Below are 18,705 nucleotides of genomic sequence, written 5' to 3'. Positions count from 1 at the left end.
ACACTTTGGAGAGGTTTACTTCGATCTTTGGATTGTTTGGGGTTCCCCCTTTCTGCCTTCAGGTTTACCTCACTCCCATGAAAATTAAAAACAGGTGGTTGTTTTTCCGTCATATTCTTCTCTACTAAAAGCATAAGTAAAGAGGTGATAGGTAAGGCATATAACCTGCTTCTTATACACAACCTCAAATGAATAGCATTAGGGCCAGAGCAATAGTACAGTTGTTATGACATTTGTCTTGCACATGGCCAACGTGGGTTCAATCTCAGGCATCCCATATGATCCTCCAAGCACCTCTGGAGTAATTCCTGAGTTCAGAGTCAGGAGTAAGCCCTGAGCACCTCTGGGTGTGCAAAAGTGTCAAGTAGCATCTGTCTACTCTGCCTTCTGCCTAAAGCACTTTTCTAACTAAACTCAGTTCTTGAAGTGGAAAGATTTGGAATATTGCTTTTCTTATTTGGTTCAGTTTTGGTTTTGGTTTTAGGGCCACTCCTGGCAGTACGCATGGTTTTTTCCTGGCTCTGCACTCAAGGATCACTTCAAGTGATGCTTAGGGGACCATATAGGATGTCAGGGATTGAATCCAGGTCAGCTGCATGCAAGACAAACACCATACCCACTGTACTATTTTTCTAGTCTCAGATTTGGAGCATTTCAGCAGTAGAAATGATACTAGCTAGAATGTTGCATTAAATCAAACGAAATACAAGAAAGTTTATTGATTCCCCCAAGGACCACCAGAAGTAATTCCTGACTACAGAGCCAGGAATAAGCCCTGGGCATCATGGTGTGGCCCCATAAAACAAACAAACAAGAAATGCTCTTAGTTGCGTTTCTAATAGAGAGGTATTGTCTTCATGAATCTCTGGGTGACTGTGTTGAGCACACATACGAGCACAGATCACAGTTTATAGCAGAAAGATAATACCTTCAAATAAGCACATCACTTAATCACTTGACATCCCGTTACTCATCGATTTGCTCGAGTGGGCACCAGTAACATCTCCATTCGTCCCTGTCGCATGCTAGTGTAGCCCAGTGGCATCTGCTCGCTCCAGGAACACGAAGAGCCTCAAACCGATCGTTCAGGGTCTTGACAAAGAAGTCTGACCATCTTGTAGGTGGGCAGCCACGCGATCTTTTGATGTCCCATGGAATCCAGTCGGTAATGGCTCTAGTCCAGCAGTTGTCTCCAAATCTCATTACGTGTCCAGCCCATCTGATTTTCGACGCCTTGGCAAACGAGACAGCATCCTTGATAATGATATTAGCTAGAATGTTGCATTAAATCAAAAGAAATACAAGAAAGTTTCTTGATCGTTGACGGAGGTCAGAACTCCGGATTCTTTTATTTGAGTAAAGCGTGTTACTCCAAGCATTGCTCAGTAAGCACATATTCAAGTTTAACTCATTAATAAAGGAACCAGTAGGATAGTAAAGCTGTCAAATCATTTAACTTTCAGTACCATGAATGAACTTTAAATAAAGTGCACTAAAAATAGCAATTTAATATGTCAGGGATAGTTAAAGAAGTTGCACAGATTGTGTGGTTATACTTATATTGGGACTCAAAGAATGAGCAGGACTTTTTCAGGTGGACAAAGAATCGTGTGCATTCCAAGGATGACCAGGAATAGGTTTGAAGGCCTGGTGTGTTTCATAGGCTTCAAGAACTTCAGCATGGCTAGAAGTGAGGAGCAGAGACAAGGAATACTGTGACAGCTTAGCGAGCAATATTAATGTTTTTCCAATTGTGGACCCTTTTGGACTTTGTTTCTTTCTGATACTCCCCTTTCCCATCATATTAGTTTGGCCTTTTTTTTTTTCTTTCGGTTTTGTTTGCCCACTCCACACACACACACACACACACACACACCGCCCCGCAATGCTCAGGGCTTTCTCCTGGCTCTGCGCTCAGACGTCACTCCAGGGCCAGTGTACAGTGGGTAGGGCGTTTGCCTTGCACACAGCCAACCCAGGTTCGCTCCTTGGCATCCCATGTGTTCTCCCCCACCCCCAGGCACCTCCAGGAGTGATTTCCTGAGTGCAGAGCCCGGAGTAACCCCTGATAATTCCTGGGTATGACCCAAAAGCAAAAAAAGAAAAGAATCACTCCTGGCAGGCTGAGGGACTATATGGGATGCTGGATATCAAACCTATGTCAACCATGTGAAAGACAAATCCTCTACCCACCTCTCTGGATCCCAATTCAGCCTTTCAGTCTCATGTAATGACCTCTCATTAACATAGTTTTCACCTGAGGCCCCCCAGTTGAGAAACTGAGAAACTCTCATTTTTTTTTTTGATTTCTTTTTCTTTTTTTATTAATGAAAAACCATGAGGTACAGTTATAGGCTTACAAATTATGTGCTTGGGTTTCAGTTATACAATGATCAAGTGCCCATCCCTCCACCAGTGCCCGTCATCCATCACCATGGGTCCCAGCATCCCCCCCCCCCAACCCTCATCCCCCCCCCCCCCCCCCCCCCCCGTCCCATCCTGCCTCTGTGGCAGGGTATTCCCCCTTGTTCTCTCTCTCTTTCATTTAAAGCACCTACCTTGAACCTGGAGTGATAGTACAGCGTTTAGGGCATTTACCTTGCACACAGTCGACCAGGTTACGATGTCCAGCATCCCATATAGTCCCCTGAGCACCACCAGAAGTAATTCTTGAGTGCAGAGCCAGGAATAACCCCTGTGCATCGCCAGGTGTGACCCAAAAAGCAAAAAAAAAAAAAAAAAAAAGCACCTACCTAGCAAGCATACAGTTCAAATCCCACATACGCCTAGTTGCTATCCTGGCTGCTCTGGTCTTTGAGTTCTAGCATTGCAAATGACCACACAAAGAGGTACAACTCCTGGCCAACACAGCAACTTTAAAAATCTGGGCCGGAGTAATAGTACAGTGGGTTGAGTACTTGCCTTGCACTCTGCCAGTCTGGGTTCATTTGACATCCCATATGGTCCCCTGAGATTGATGGGTGTGGGGGGGGGGGGGGGGGCGGGGAGGGTTAGGGGGGGAGTACAATTGCCATGGCCAGAAAGTGAGACCTCAGCAAGTGTGAGCACTGCAACAACCCTTGCAAATGCCACTCTACAGTCAGGTGAATGCATAACCCTATCATCTCCATAACAACAAGGGGAAGGGGAAAAAAAAAGGGAAAAGGCATATGAAACAACACCCAGTAAAGGTGCAGATGAAGGAGTCAATGGGTGTTCTGGAGAGAGAGTTCAAAGCGCTAGAGCAAAGGTCTTGCATGCAGAAGAACCACGTTTAACTCCCACACTACATGCTGCCCTAAGCTTTGCTGGGAAGGACCTCAAACACAAAGTAGCTCCTGGCACTGCTCAAGTGTAGTTCAAAAACTAAAACGGGCTGGATCGATAGCACAGCGGGTAGGGCATTTGCTTTGCACGCAGCCGACCCAGGTTCGATTCCCAGCATCCCATATGGTCTCCTGAGCCCTGCCAGGATTAATTCCTGAGTGCATGAACCAGAAGCAACCCCTGTGCATTGTCGGGTGTGACCCAAAAAGCAAAAAAACAAAAAACTAAAAAAATATTTAAATGAGCCAAAAGAGATAGCTCAACATGTTGGCTGGGGCACCTACTCTACGTGCAGGAGATCCAGGTTCCATCCCTGCCATTGTGTGGTCCCGTGCAAATAGAGCCAGGAATAGCCCCTGAGCACTGCTGGATGTGACCAAAAAAATAAAAGCCAAGTCCTAGAGAGCTTGTATTTTCTATTTTTCTTCTTTTTTTCTTGTCAGTGTCAGGGATTAAACTCAAGACCACACACTTGCAATCTAGATGCCCTACTTCTGAGCAATAGCCTGTTCTTGTTTCTATAGTTCTTGTTGTTGTTTCTATATAGTTTCTATATAGTTCTTGTTTCTATAGTTAAGGATTCCTGAATTCTATGGAACAGTGGTTTCCCAACTACATTAACTTATTAGACCATAAAAATCGCATTCTCAAATAAGTTTGGCTTAAAGATAGAGAAAACAAGTTTTTTGGGAAGTGGTATGGGGATTTTGTTTGGTTTTGTTTTGGGACCCACACCTGGCATTGCTCAGGGCTTACTCCTGACTGCTCAGGGATCACTCTTGGTAGTGCTCAGGCAGGGATAGAACCGAGCTTGGCTGTGTGCGAGGCAAATGCTTGACCACACTCTACTACCTCTCCAGCCCAAAGTGATTTTCAGTTTCTTTACTGCAGGATAGCTTCAATTAAAATAAAGATATAGTGAGACTTCAAAGGGAATAGTGACTCAGTTTTCCAACCTGAGCAATAAGTATGTACCAAGTTCATTTCATTCATTCATTCATTCATCATCCTGTTAATCGTCGATTGCCTCGAGCAGGCCCCAGTAACGTCTCTTTCATCCTAGCCCTGAGATTATATTCAAGGCTTTTTAGGAGAAAGAGACCCATCATTGTTACTGGTATTTGGCATATTTGGTGCGCCACGGGGAGTTTGCCAGACTCTGCCCTGTGGGCAGGCTATATTCGATAGCCTGCAAGTTTGTCCAGAGTAGGAATGAGATAATGAGATATCATAAAAAGATGTTCTGATAACCGCGGCCGCGCGGTTCCGGGAGCTGCATTTTGTAGTCTCTGAGTCTTGGCCGCTGATGGGATTACACGGCGCCAGGGGGCCAGGTGGTGGGTGTGACCCCCGCCTACTGGAATTTGGAGGATCTGGGTGGAGGATGCTCGACTCCAATTCGAGTAGGCTTGGAGATCTCGGCCCCGGAACCCGCGTGGCTTTGTCCCTCTGCCAGTACCTTCATGTGTGCGGAGAGTGGTCTCAGCATGGTGGTGGCTGGTCCTGGAGGTCTTCGGCTGCCGGAGCCCTGGTCGGGGTGGGGAGGAAAGCTCAACCCGCTCCCCTCCAAGGGACCCCGGCGAGGAACAGCCAGGCGCAGGGGCCTGAGCAATAAGTATGTACCAAGTTACATTTTTCCAAATGAGATTTGGCCAAAGATGACATGCCTTGGGCATTATCACAAATTACTCACTAATTACTTTCAATACCAGGTCCACATACCTCCGAACTAGTCCAGCCCCAACCATCTACCCTCATCATTTCTGGGTTGGAATAATACAGGGTATAAACCTCGACACAGTACTTTTAAAAGCCTGCCAATCCCTTGAGAAGTAGGTGATTGGGAAGAACCAAGACCTTGAGGATTTCCAGGGCTTTCCTCTAACCTCAGCCTCTTCACTCCTCCCAAGTGCCTTCTTCAAAGGCTGGGTAAAGCCATTAGCAGGAAATAGCAGTACCACTTAGAATTTGAAGGGAATAGAGGCCCTAGTTTAGGGAATACGGATTTGAGTACAAAACATCCCCAGAGGGTACAAATTGTATTCTCACTTTGGGAGAGATATATTGCTCCCGAATGAGTAATGGCATCTCTGGTTTTCAGTTAATTTCCCTTTATGACTTCCAGTCTCTAGCACTTAATATTGTTGGCACTTAAAGACCCAAATATTTTCACTGGGTGGTTGAGTTTTGTGGGCTGAATTGTCAAAGAGGTGAATTAGGACAGGTCAGGGCTTTTGTTAAACAGTTTGTTCTTCACAGCAAAATTTGTTATTTGTTTTCTGCCTGAGAGACCTAGAGTCAGCTACAGCTACTTACTACCTCAAAGAATGTGGGATAAAGCAGCTTTGAGACAGCTTCATGCAATTCGAGGGTATGGGCAGTTGAACCTCAAGAAAAGACTATTTGATTTAGAACAAGATTAACCTTCCAGTTGACTTCAGAAGATGTCCCAAGAAGGAGGATCCAAATAAAATGGCAGGCCTTATTCTCCTGAGGAACCAAAAGAAGCCAGATCTGAGCTCTAAGCTTCCCTCTTCCTTGTGGTCAGCTTGCACCCCAGATTGGTAGTTATCCTCCGGGAATGCCAAGGGCGAGTCCCATTCTCTGCATTAAGCTATGCGAACTCTTCTTTTTTTGTTTTTTGGGTCACACCTGTTGATTATCAGGGCTTACTCCAGGTTCTATGCTCAGGGACCACTCCCAGCAGGCTTTGGGGATCATATGGGATGCCCAGGATCCAACCTTGGTCGGCCTTGTTCAAGGCAAGCATCCTATCTGCTGTTCTATATCTCTGGTACCACAAATTATTTTTTTGTTTGTTTTAGGGCCACACCCAGTAGTTCTTGGAAGCTATTCCCACATCTGTGCTCAGGTAGGCCAGGGATCAAACCCAGGCCTTCTGGGTCTGGAAAGATATTACAGCAGGTAGGGTACTTGATTTGCATGCAGGCAACCTGGGTTCAGTTCCTGGCACCCCATGTGGTCCCCAAAATCCCAGTAGGAGTGATCCCTAAAAGCAAGCCCTGAGCACTGCCAGAATGTGACCCAAATTTTAAAAAAAAAAAATGCATCAGGACTGGAGCAATAGCACAGGAGGTAGGGTATTTACCTTGCACGCAGCCAACTTGAGTTCAATTTCCAGCATCCCATACGGTCTCCCAAGCACCTACAGGTGTAATTCCTGAGTGTATGAACCAGGAGTAACCCCGGTGCATCGCCAAGTATGACCCAAAAAGCAAAAGAAAAAAAAAATGCATTCAGCCTAATGGCCATTTCTTCCACACTCAACTCAACTTTCTACAGAAGTTTATCTTTTCCTTTCAGATCTACAGCCCACCTAGACTCTTACAAGATTTTTGATACAGGAAGCTTCCACAGCAGCGCAGGGCCCACCAGGACACTACTTGTTTCCCGCAAGGCTCTGCAGTGTTGGGGATTGAACCCAGTGTCCTATGCATGTGAGAGCCATCTGAATTGTATCCCTGATTCTCTTAGATCATCTTTTAAGGAGTACTTCTCAATTCTGAGCAATCTTGAATTTCAAATGATATTTGGCAGTGTGCAAAGAAAAAAAATTCCTCATTATGCACACATCCTATAGTGCCTAATGAGGGATCACTCCTGGCAGTGCTCAGAGGTCTATAGGTCTGTGTTCAGTGTCAGGGATTCAACAGGGTCGGTCTAATATAAGGTAAGGGCCTTAACCCCTATACCATCTCTAACTCAGTGTGGAAATAAATATTTTTAATTGTCACAGCTGAAAGAATAATACACATTTCTTTGGTTTGTTTTGTTTTGAGGCCACACCCAGCAGTGCTTAAGGCTTACTTCTGGCACAGCTCTCTCTCCTGGTGGCTAAAGGGATCATATGCGGTGCTGGAGATCAAATCCAGGTCAGCTGCAAGCTAAGGCAAACACCTTATACACTGTCTTGTCACCCTGACCTCTGTCTTACATAATTTTACCTGAGAAATTTTAATATGACCCTGAGTATAGATATTTAAAACAGATATACAAATCAAACATTTACTGTAATCATAAATTTATTTTAAAACAAATTTTGTTTAAAAACAATGTAACTGGTTGTGACACCATATGAAGTCGAAACCTACCATTTTAGTTAGTTTCTGGGGGGCCAGAGGGATAGTCCAGAGCGAAAAGAGTTTACCTCGAATGAAGCTGACCTACTTTCGATCCCTGCTACACCAAATTGTCCCCTGATCACCACCAGGAGTAAGCCCTGACCATGGTCAGTGTGATCTCAAAAACTAAAACAAAAGTTAGGCTCTGGGTCTGAGAGACATGCAGAGATTCAGGCAATTGTCTTGTATGCAAGGTTTGAACCCAACCTGCATATAGTTCCTCAGCCCTGCCAGGAGTATCCCCAGTACTGCACTGCCAAGTATGGCTTAAAACTTTAAAAAAAAAAAAAAAAGCCAATTTCTGGAGCAGGTTCTATAGCAGTGATTCCCCTGGAACAGCCAGCAGCATCAACATCCATCTGAGAATGCTCTAGAAATGCAAATTACAGCACCTCATTGAGACTTGCAGATTCAGAAACCTTGGGGAGGGGCAAGGCAGTGTTCAGCAATCTGTTTCAACAAAAATCCATGTGATTCTGATGCAAGTATGAGACCCACTAGCTTGGAATTGTTCATCTTTCTTAGGAAAGCCCTTAAAGATTTTTTTTTCCCTCATAGTTTTGTTAATTGAATCACGGTGAGATACACAGTTACAAAGTTATTCATGATTGAGTTTCAGTCATACACTGTTCCAACACACATCCCTTCACCAGTGTACATTTCCCATCACCAATGTCCCTAGTTCTCCCACCCACCTCCACCTCTATGGCAGGCATTCCCCCAATCCTTTTTTCTTTCAATTTTTTCATTATTATTAATATTTTCCCTGTACTACTTGGAAACCGATTTTGGCTTTGTGCTGAGCATGCAGTAAAATGATTGTCATATACGGGGCAACAGTTTCAGAGAATAGAGGTAATACCCAAGATCAGCCCAGTAAGTAGCAAGGCCAGGCTGTATGCCCAGCTGGAGCTTATACCCATTCACACAGCATAGGCCTTCATAGCTTTTAACCCTGACTGCACATTAGAATCACCTGGGGAGCCTTTGAAACTCCAGATGCTTAGATCATCCCCCAGATCAATTAAACCAGAATCTCTGGGGTGAGCATCAGTATTTTTCAGAACTTCCTTAGATGATTGCAATATGCCATCAAGGCTGAGGACACTGCTGTGTTAGTCAGGCTATAGCTAGAGCCAGGAGGGAAAAACATAAAGTTGACTTCGCTGCTGTTCCTTGGCTCTCAAAGAAACCATTTGTCTGATAGTTACTCTGTGCGTGCTTAAGAATACATCTCCCACTTGGGTTTATGGCTCAGTGGTACAGTTCAGGTCACACACTTGTGAAGGTCTCAGCTTAATTTTCAGCACTAAGGAAAATCCAACTTTTTTGAGCCAGAGAGATAGCACAGAGACAGTTCAGAGGTTAAGGCACTTACCTCCCATGTGGCTGACTGATTCAAATCTGCAGCATCACATATGATCCCCTGAGCACCATCAGGAGCCCTAAGCACATTACCAGGAGAAAGCCCTAAATACAGCTGGGTGTGGTTGAAAACCCACAATTTAAAGAGTGTGTGTGTGTGTGTGTGTGTGTGTGTGTGTGTGTGTGTAACTGTCTAAGCCTTGCCATTTCTCCCAACATGGGAAATTCAGTTGCATCATTTGTGCTGTGAGAGACTGTGTTTGCTCTCTCCCCTGGAAACAAATGAAAGTTTATTATAGCAAATTTTTTTTACTATATCCAGATACATTTCATCTGTATTTAATAATTTTTCACACATCACATATTTAAAATCAAAGATGGCAACATCATTCTGTACTCCCAATTACTCCTAAATACTCCAGCAAACATATCCTAAGAACATTCTCCTTTATAGCCACGGTACCATTATCACACCTAAGAAGATTATCAGCAATTCCAGAATGTCATCTAATGATCACATAAAATTTTCCTTCAAATTAAAAATGAATTTTATTGCTTGTTCTTCAATCTGGGATGAATCAAGTTCCATGCATTTGGATATTCTGCCTCTCTAGTGTCTCTGCATCAACAGTGGTTTCCTACCTTCTGTTCCCACAGAAACAATTTAAAGGTGGTTTTGTGTGCAGCTTCACAGTGTTGTGCCTGATTTACACTAATAAATACTTTAAATCACTGAGCATCAAATAAAACTGACGCTCTAGAAGATGAATCATGTATAACCTGTGCTTTGTGTCTTCTGATGTACCTGTTTTAGAGACACAGAAAAAGCAATTCAGATGGTCAGGAGATAGTTCAAAAGGCTAGTGCATGTGCTTTGCATGGTGGAAGGCCAGGTTCGACAAGGACCACTTGGTGTTCAAAACCAAAAAGAAAAAATAATTCAAATGCAATTCAATAATACAGTATCATAGGAGGCAGTATCTAAGAGTTAGAAAAAGACTGTTTTTTTGTGGATTTGGGCTTGTTTTTTGTTGTTTTGTTTTGTTTTTTGCCGGGGGGGGGGGGGGGCTGGAGCATGCAGTGGTCACACCTGCTGATTCTCAGGAGTTATTTCTGGCTCTGCACTCAGGGATCACTCCTAGTGGTCTCGGGACCATATGAGGTATCAGAGATCAAACCCAGCTTGGCCACATGCAAAGCAAGTTCCTTACTGGCTGTACTATCTCTCTGGACCCAAGTTAGAAAAAGTTTTATTAGGGTCAAAGCAATAGTACAACATTGTGTTTGCTTTGCATGTGGTGAACCCCTGGCACCCCATATAGTCCCCCAAGCCCTGCCAAGAGTGACCCCTGAATACAGAGTCAGGGTAAGCCCTGAGCACCACCAGGTGTGGCTCAAAAAAAAAATTGAGCTGGAGAGATAGCACAGCAAGTAGAGTGCTTGCCTTGCCTTGCCTTGCCTTGGCCAACCCTCCCCGCCCCGCCCCCCCAAAAAAGGAAAGAAAAAGCATAGACTATAGTTCAGATCAGCAAATCTGAACGATTCAGATCTCCTATTGTTCAAAAATGGCATGCAGGGGCTGAAAACATAGGACTATGAGTAGGGTGCTTGGGGCTGGAGTGATGCAGTATAGCGGGTAGGGCATTTACCTTGCATATAGCAAACCCAGTTTTGCTCCCTGGCATCCAATATGGTCCCCCCATGCACTGCCAAGAGTAATTTCTGAGTGCAGAGCCAGGAATAACTCCTGAGCACTGCTGGATACATATATATATATATATATATATATATATATATTTGCTGCATTTTCTGCAAATATACTTACAGATCACAGTCACAGTCTTCCCATTATTCATTGATTTGCTCAAGTGGGCCCAGTAACGTCTCCATCGTGAAACTTGTTACTGTGTTTGGCATATTGAATATGTCATGGGTACCTTGCCAGGCTTTGCCGTGCGGGTGAGATACTCTCGGTAGCTTGCTGGGCTCTCCGAGAGGGGAGGAGGAATCAAACTCGGCTCAGCCGAGCCAGCTGTGCACAAGGCAAACACCCTACTGCTGTGCTATCGCTCCTACATATATGTATATATGTATATTATATATATTTATAATTATATATATTTATAATTAGGGTGCTTGCCTTGCGTGCAGCCAACGTGGGTTCAATTCCTGGTACCATGTGATCCCCCAAGCCCCACCAGAAGTGATCCCTGAGAACAGTCAGACCTGAGAATAGTGAGACCACCAAGAATAGCCCCAAAACTATTTTTTTATTTAAATACAAAACCAAAAATGGCATGCAGTTCATGAAGGTAATAGCATGTTGGGGGCGTGGAGGAGCCATATTGCAAAGGATCTTGAAAGCCAGGTTGGCTATTCTCGTCTTCGCCCAATGGTAAGGAAAACAGCAGAGGTTTCTCAGTACGCTGCACAGGAGGCTGACCGCATCTGAGGGTGCTTTTGGTTTGGAGAATCCCCTTCAAAGATCACTGTGGGGAGCAATTGTAAGAAGAGGGAAGACAGATGCGACCGTTGTCTTCAAACATGCAAAGGCTATCTCGAAAATGAGGGAAAGCTCTGAGTCTCAGAGGCCTCTGAATACTGAGCCAAGACAAAGCGGATTATAAGAAGACAGATCTGCTCTCAAAAGAAAGCAACTGAACCACAGCTGTACACACAGAACGTGGGTGAGTTCCTCTTCTCTAGAGGAATGCAAGAGAAGCAGGTGGCCATTGGACAGGAACACCCGTGTTGTATTGATTCGGAGGATTAGAGCTGCTCATCAGAGTACCTGGGGAGTATATATTTAAATACTCTGCCTCCAGAGTGCCGGTTAGCACAAGGTTCTGACTCAGAGGCAGGAACACTGCTGTGTGGTAGCCGCTCCATCAAAAGAGATCCACATTTTCCATCCTTTTCATGATTCTGATTTCTGACGCCATTTTCCTCAGACTCTAAGATGGAAATTTTAAGATTCAATGAATTGTTTGCTGAGAGAGGACTCCTGGGTGAGGGATTATGGAAAATGACAAGGGTGGGGGTTGTCAGAAAGGGAAGAGAACCTTGCCAGGGCATTTGGTACCTGCTGGAGTGCTGGGCCTGTGCCAATCCCATATGTCTTCCTGTCCGCAGTTAGTTCTCAGCAGAATGAAGGACCAGTGAGGGTCCGGTGCCAACTGGAGAAGGCTTCTTGTTGTCTCAGAGTCCCCCAGCACAGCTTATTTGAAGCCCATGTGGCCTCCAAGGGCGAGTGGGAAGGCACATGTGACTTGGCTGTCAGCAGACCCTGTCCTCCATAGTCCCAGACTAAGTGTAAGAGCTGTTCAGGGTTTCCCGATCTCTCCTGCCTATTCATCACAGTCACTCTGCTCTGGCTACTTCCTTTTTTCTCAATCATTCCATCTTATCAAAGATTGTTTTTTTTTCCTTTTTAAGTCATATTCTAGGCCTGAGGTGTGTCTCTGACTGAAGCACCTGCCTTGCAAGTGTGAGGCCATGAGTTTGATCCCTGGTTCCACCCAAATGCGTGAAGTGTCCTTAGCTCTGTGCCTAGGGATCCCTAGCACCACATTAGACAGTCTCTGGATCACTGAGGCCATTACTGAGGCACGAGTGTGTGCTCCATCACAACTCAAGTATATGGCCCCTGATGAGCAGCACAACTAAAGATGTGTGAGTGCCACAGCCCAGACACAACCCCTGCATTGAGCACACATCAGCATGAGAATAACCCCCCAAACAAGTACCATAGAGAAGAGTGTACAGGGCTGGAGCCATAGAACAGAGGCAAATGGCCGACCTGAGTTCGATTCCTGGCATCCCATATGGTCCCTCCAAGAACTTCCAGGAATAATTCCTGAGTGCAGAGCCAGGAGTAACCCCTGAGAATCACCAGGTGTGACCAAAAAAAAAAAAAAAAAGAAGAAGAAGAGTGTGTAGGCCCCAGAAATCACAACAGCAAAGGGAAGCTGGATAATAAAATGTTAAAAAATGGACCAGAGAGAAAGTACAAAGAGTAGGGCACTTGCCTTTTATGGAGCTAATCTGGGTTCCATCCCCAGCACCACTATGGTCCTCTGAACACTGCCAGGAATGATCCCTGAGCACAGAGCCAGGAGTAAGCCCTGAACATCGCCAGGTGTGGCACCAAAATGAAACAAAACAAAAAAAATTTTGGGGGGTCACACCCGGCGATGCACAGGGGTTACTCCTGGCTGGCTCTGCACTCAGGAATTACCCCTGGCGGTGTTCAGGGGACCATATGGGATGCTGGGAATCGAACCCAGGTCGACCACGTGCAAGGCAAATGCCCTACCCGCTGTGCTATTGCTCCAGCCCCCAAAAAAGAATTTTTAAAAAAATGGTAAATAAATATATTCTGTGTTTTAAATAATATTTTGAAGACAATTGGTTGGCATGGAAAGACAGTGGGAACAAAACATGCAGAAGTTTTTAAGAAGGGTGTCAGAATGGAACAAACTCTATTGAAATTGTATAAGATAAGATTCCCCAAATAGGCTAAGCAATCCTAATGGGGGGAAAAGAAGATAGAGGGCATAGCATTTCCCAACTTTGAACTATACTGTAAGGCATTGGTAATCAAAACTGCATGGTACTGGAATAAAGACAAACCTACAGACTAATGGAACAGAATTGAGAGTCTGGATTTAAATCCCCAAATTTGGAAAGCAATTTATGACAAAGGAATATGAAGTATACAAATGTATACAAAGATATACAAATGACTAAGAATACTAAGTAGAGCAAAGAAAATCTATTCAACAAATGGTGTTGGGAAAACAGTATAGACACGTGTAAAAAAATGAAATTAGAACTGTATCTCACAACATTCACAAAAGTAAACTCAAAGTGGATTAAAGATCTCAAGATTAGATCAGGAACTGTGAAGTACCTTGAAGAAAACACCAGAAGAACTCCCCAAGAAGTTTACCACAGAGAAGTCTTCAATAGGAGGACCGCAATGGCAAAGATAACAATAAATAAATAAATAAATAAACAAATGGGACTATATCAAATTGAAAAATTTCTTTTGGGGGAGGAAGGGGTTTGGGCCATACCTAGTGATGCTCAGGGGTTACTCCTGGCTCTGCACAGGAATTATTCCTGGCAGTGCTGGGGGACCATATGAGTTGCCTGGGATTGAATCCGGGTTGGCCACATGCAAAGCAAGCATCTTATCCTCTTTACTAATACTCCTGCCCCTAAAAAGTTTCTACATAACAAATGAAACTTGATCTAAAATAAAAAGACACCCTACTGAATGGGAGAAAATATTTGCACACAATACAGCTTGTATAGAGCTGATACTCAAAATCTATAAAGCACTCATAAAACTCAACAACAAAAAGTTTAACAACCTCATTATTCACAAATAGGGCGAGGGGATGAACAGACACTTTCCCAAAGAACACATACAGATGGCCAACAGGCATATGAAAAACCTCGTCCCTCATACCTAGGGAAATGTAAACCAAAACAACATTGAGATATGAGATATGAGAATGGCACATATCAAAGAGTCTGAAAACAGCTGGTATTGATCGGGGTTGTGGTGAGAAAGGAGTCTCATCCACTGTTGGTGAAATGTCCTCTGGTTCAGTGGCTGTGGAAAGCAATGTGTAAATTTCTCAGAAAAACAGAAATAGAACTCCCATACCATACACCCAGAGATACCACTTCTTGGCATCTATCCCCAAAACATAAAAACAGTCATTTGAAAGGATATACACGCACCAGTGTTCACTGAAGCACTTAGTACAGTAGCTAAGATAGGGAAACAACCCAAATGTTCAACAAAGGATGAATGGATCCAGAAGCTGTGGTATACAGACACAACAAAATACTAGCAACTCTGAAAAAGAACAAAGTAATGGCTGGTTCTCTCAAGCCCATGTTCTCCTTTGAACATGAGTCTCAGTTACTTTCTACATCTCTTATCGGTGTGGGCTCGCACTCTTAAGACGTGTTCTTCCTATATATATAATAGGCATCTATATCTCTTGTCTATTTTTTTTTAACTCTGGAGAAGTCCATGTTCTCTCTTTAATGAGTATTTTCTCTTTCTCTCCCCTCATGTCTCTTTTGCAGACCACAACACCCAAAAGGAGAGAGAGAACACAGGGGATTGCCCTGCCACAGAGACGGGGGGATGGGGGGATGGGGGTGGGAGGGATATTATCCATGGTGGTGGAAAATGGGCACTGGTGGAGGGATGGGTATCTGATCATTGTATAATTGAAACCAAAGCACAAAAAATTGTAAATCTACAACTTTAAAAAAAATAAAATAAAATAAAGGGGGAAAAAAAAAAAAAATTTATTTATTTTTTAAACTGAATTACAGTAAGATACAAAGTTGTTCATGATTGGGTTTCTGTCATTTAATGGTCCAATGGTGGTGACATCTTATCTGAACATCTTTTTATGATATCTCATTATCTCATTCCTACTCTGGACAAACTTGCAGGCTATCGAATATAGCCTGCCCACAGGGCAGAGTCTGGCAAACTCCCCGTGGCGCACCAAATATGCCAAATACCAGTAACAATGATGGGTCTCATTCTCCTAAAAAGCCTTGAATATAATCTCAGGGCTAGGATGAAAGAGACGTTACTGGGGCCTGCTCGAGGCAATCGACGATTAACAGGATGATGAATGAATGAATGAATGGTCCAATGCCTGTCCCTTCACCAATGTACATTTCCCACCACCAATGTCCCCAGTTCCCTTCCTGCCACCCCACCTCCATCCTGCCTTAATCCTCGTGTCTTTCTAAGTAAATTTTGTTCAACAAAAACTATTCGGGGGAGGGTGAAGCAATAATACAGTGCATAGGGCTTTTACCTTGCATGCAGCCAACCCGAGTTGGTTGGTTCAACCAACCAACTCCTTGAATTCTATATGTACACTGCCCGGAGTAATTCCTGAGTGCAAAGCCAGGAGTAATCCTTGAGCATCATTGGGTGTGACCCAAAAATTTTTTTTAAATTGCTTCACTTGGAAAAAAAAAAGAAGAACAAATCCATGCAATTCACAGCAGCATGGATGGGGCTAGAGGATATCATGCTGAGTTAAGTCATGGGACAGATACAGAATGATCTCATGCATATGTGAGACCTAAAGATACCAGCAAGGTAACAACAGAGGGTCAAAAGCAACACAATGGAAGAACTTATCACACAATTTTGTGTAGGGAGTTGAGGGGGGCTGGAGTTGAAAGGGAGGGGTGTTGGGGACCTCGGGGGAGGGAGATGGGTATATTGGGTGATGGAATTATGCACCTGGGAAACCCCTGATAACAGTATCTTCAATCACAGAACCTCAATCAATAAAAATATAAAAATAAAATAAAACACAAAAATAACAAATAAATAAATAAAATACCACAAAAATAATTCTAGGGCTCAAAATTCCTGAAATGCACCTTTCTAGGGGACACTGCTATATCTCTGCTTCTTTTTCGGTTTGGCAACCTACATTTTTTTGTTAGGCTTGGTCTTTTCCCTGAAGTTTTCCATCACTACCTCACCAAGCCAAGCGAGTCATTCTTCCCACGGCTCCCCCAGGCCCTGCCATCTGTTTATCACTTGTAACTATGCATATGTGCTCAGCTGCCCACAGGTCCAAGAGTCACAAACTCAGATGCCATCCGGGATCACGGTTGTGGGGTCCGTGTGCTGGCTGCTGGGCCTTCATTCCAGGGAGTCCTGGGGGACACCAGCTCTTTGGTTCTCAAGCTGCTACCACAGTAAGGCCTGGAGATCCTCCTCTGCCTTAACGCCATGTGAGCCTTACCAGAGCTCACCCAGTCGCTCGGTCCTCAGCTTCTCCTTTCCTTTCTCTTTCCCCTCTTCAAAAAAAAAAAAAAAACAAGGCGGGGTCCTTGAAGCTTGGAAGGCCACAAGCTTTTTTCACTTTGTTCCTTAGAGACTTGGATGGAGGCTTCCGTAGGGGTTGATGGCAGACATGCAGGTGGGCGGTCCTCTCCCCCAGCACTTGGCTTTGTTCTGCTTTGGAAATGCTTTCTTTTGAAGAAAAGGATCTGATGTGAAACAAGAAATATCTGAAAACTAACCACCAGTGGTAAAGTGCTTCTGCCTGCATTCAAACTCTGATTCCCCACTTCCTTATATGACCCGAGTAATTATCTAACAACTCTGCATCTCAGTTTTCTCATCTAGAAAAATGGGAATCATGATGGTAGTGCTCCCTCAAAGAGGCTGATGAGTCCCTGCATAGAACAATTTCAGCCCACGCTGTTTAGCAAGTATCAGCCCTGAAGATGCACACAAGGGCATGAGCATTAGGACAGTGGGTGTGGTGTTTGCATTGCAGGTACCTGACCCAAATTAAGTCCTCATCAGGTCTTAATTGATGGTCTCCTGAGCCCCACCAGCAGTGATCCCTGAGCACAGAGCCAGGAGTAAGCTCTGAGTACTGCTGGGTGTGGCTCAAAATTTTTAAAAAATAATTGAAGTGTTGGACACTCAGCTCTTGTAGGAGAATGGGTTGTTGGTTGAAAACAACCCTGGGCTGGGGCTGAAGAGATAGTATAGCAGGTAAGGTACTGCTTTCAATCTCTGGCATTCCATATGGCCACCCGAGCAACATCAGCACTAAGTCCTGAGTATGAGTACCCTTGAGCACCACTGGGTGTGACCCAAAAACAGAAAGAAAGAAAGAAAGAAAGAAAGAAAGAAAGAAAGAAAGAAAGAAGGGGAGAGAAGGGAGCACCAAATAAAGGGTGTTGGGAGGTTCGTCTCAGGATGGGAAATGCGTGATGAGAGTAGACTATAGACCGAACATGATTCCCACTCAATGTCTCTTTTGCAAACCACAGCACTCAAAAGGAGAGAGATAACAAAAGGGAATGCCCTGCCACAGAGGCAGGGTGTGATGGGGGGATGGGGGTGGGAGGGATACTGGGATTGGTGGTGGTGGAGAATGGCACTGGTGGAGGGATGGGTATTTGATCATTGTATAACTGAAATCCAAGCACAAAAATTTGTAAGTCTACAACTGTACCTCATGGTGTTTCACTAATAAAAATTTAAAGGGAAAAAAAAGAGAAGGGGAGGGAGGGGAGAGAGAGGAGAGAGAGAGAGAGAGAGAGAGAGAGAGAGAGAGAGAGAGAGAGAGAGAGTCAGAAGGAGAGAGAAGGGAGAGAGGTAGAAAGCAGAAAACACTCCAGCAACTATACTGTGTCCAAACCTCTGACTTGGAGGAAGGGGACATGAATAGCCGTACCTTTTTGGTGGTTCTTGAAACTGTACTTCATTGCCAGCCTTCAGTGTTTCAGTGTTCTGAACCCACAGGGACTGATAGCGAGAGATTCACTGTGACTAACCTTGGCTTGGGGCAGGGGTGCATTCCTAACACCCGATAAAGACCACATCAGCAGTGCCTGTGTGTCTCTCTCCAGAGCTGGCCACAGTCGGAAGCATGCACCTGTTCTAACTATTCTTTTTCTCTTATTCCTGGTTGGCGGAGAATTGCCAGAAAGGGCTCCCTGGCCTCCTGAGCACTGTTGGGAAAACTCCTTCCCCCAAATAAAGCTATTATGGAGAGGCCGGGGAGATGGTTCATAGAGCTGAGCTCACATTTTGCATGCAAGGGGACTGGCTCCCCAGCCCTGCTCCAAACACCAAGTAAGGATTAACAACCAGCACCAGTGGATGTGGCTCCAAAAAACTTTGGGAAAAATAAGATGGGAGACGGGGGGAGGAGAGTCAGAGAAATAGTTCAGGAGGTAAGGCACTTGCCTTATATGCCGCCAACCCTGGCTGAAATTCCCAACACCATATATAAGCCCTCAAGCATCCCCAGTGATCATGCCTGAGAACAGAGCCAAG

This window comes from Sorex fumeus, unplaced genomic scaffold (assembly GCF_029834395.1).
Source record: "Sorex fumeus unplaced genomic scaffold, SorFum_2.1 ptg000047l, whole genome shotgun sequence".
In the NCBI taxonomy this organism is placed as follows: domain Eukaryota; kingdom Metazoa; phylum Chordata; class Mammalia; order Eulipotyphla; family Soricidae; genus Sorex; species Sorex fumeus.
The sequence above is the reverse complement of the archived record's forward strand: the minus strand, read 5'-3'. Positions refer to the sequence as shown.